The sequence below is a fragment of the Mandrillus leucophaeus genome, unplaced genomic scaffold (assembly GCF_000951045.1).
Source record: "Mandrillus leucophaeus isolate KB7577 unplaced genomic scaffold, Mleu.le_1.0 Scaffold226, whole genome shotgun sequence".
Lineage (NCBI taxonomy): Eukaryota > Metazoa > Chordata > Mammalia > Primates > Cercopithecidae > Mandrillus > Mandrillus leucophaeus.
The window spans coordinates 245529-246953 of NW_012102321.1; positions in this window are offsets into that span (position 1 = coordinate 245529).

Here is a 1425-nt window from a genome sequence, read left to right on the forward strand (position 1 = left end):
ACTTGAACATGGGAGGTGGAGGTTTCAGTGAGCCGAGATCACACCACTGCACTCCAGCCTGGATGACAGAGTGAGAGTCTACAGGTGTAAGCCACTGTGCCTGGCCCATATTCTTTTCTTCTTCTTCTTCTTCTTTTTTTTTTTTTTTTTTTGAGATGGAGTCTCACTCTGTCGCCCAGGCTGGAGTACAGTGACCTGATCTCAGCCCACTCCAACCTCTGCCTCCCAGGTTCTAGTGATTCTCATGACTCAACCTCCTGAGTAGCTGGGATTACTGGCCCACGCCACCATGTCTTGCAAATTTTTTTGTATTTTTAGTAGACATGGGGTTTCACCATGTTGGCCAGGCTGGTCTCAAGCTCCTGATCTCAAGTGATCCATAAGCCTTGGCCTTCCAAAGTGCTAGGATTACAGGTGTGAGCCACTGCGCCCAGCATTATTTTCAAATATAGTACTATTTTAAAATCTCTAAACTTTATTCTAATTTTGCCAATCATCCAATTAACGTTTTTAGAGACAGGTTGTCACTCTGTTGCCATTAGAGACGGGGGTCTTGCTCTGCTGCCCACGCTGGTCTCAAACTCCTGGCCTCAAGCAATCCTCCCGCCTCAGCCTCTCCACTAGCTGGAATTACAGGCAGGAGCCACCACACCTGGTTATCAAAGCAGTGGTTTTCACCTTGTTTCAGAATCCTTTTATAGTCTTGCCAAAGAACATCTAAATATTATTATTAAAATAGTTATGTACTAAAATAGTTTTGGCCAGCCTCAGTGGCTCACACTAGTAATCCTAGCATTTTGGGAGGCTGAGGCAAGAGGATTGCTTGAGCCCAGGAGTTCAAGACCAGCCTGGGCAACATGGCTAAACTCCATTTCTATAAAAAAATTACAAAAACTTAGCTGGGCATGGAGGTATGTGCCGGTAATCTCAGCTACCCAGGAGGCTGAGGTGGGAGAATCACTTGAGCCTGGAAGGTTGAGGCTGCAGTGAGCCGTGATGGCACCACCACACTCCAGCCTGGGTGATGGAGTAAGATCCTGTCTCAAAACATAAATAAATAAAATGAAATCCTTTTGACTTCATATACCTACTGACAGGTTTTCTGAATCTCCTAGGGTCCCTGGACCACGCTTTGGGAAGCACTGATTTATAACCAAAAAAAAAAAAGAAAGAAAAGTATTTTTTTTTTCTCCTTTCTCTGGGGCAGGAGCACACATTGCATTTAGTTGTCATGTCTCTGTCGTCTTCTGAGGCGTGGAACAGTTCCACTCATCTACAGCCAAACCACCCTGAACGTGCCTGATCTCGTCCGATCTTGGAAGCTAAGCAGGGTCGGGCCTGGTTAGTACTTGGATGGGAAGAGTTTCTCTCTTTTTCTTTCATGATTTTGGCTTGTTTGGCTTGTTTGATTTAGGCCAGTTAATT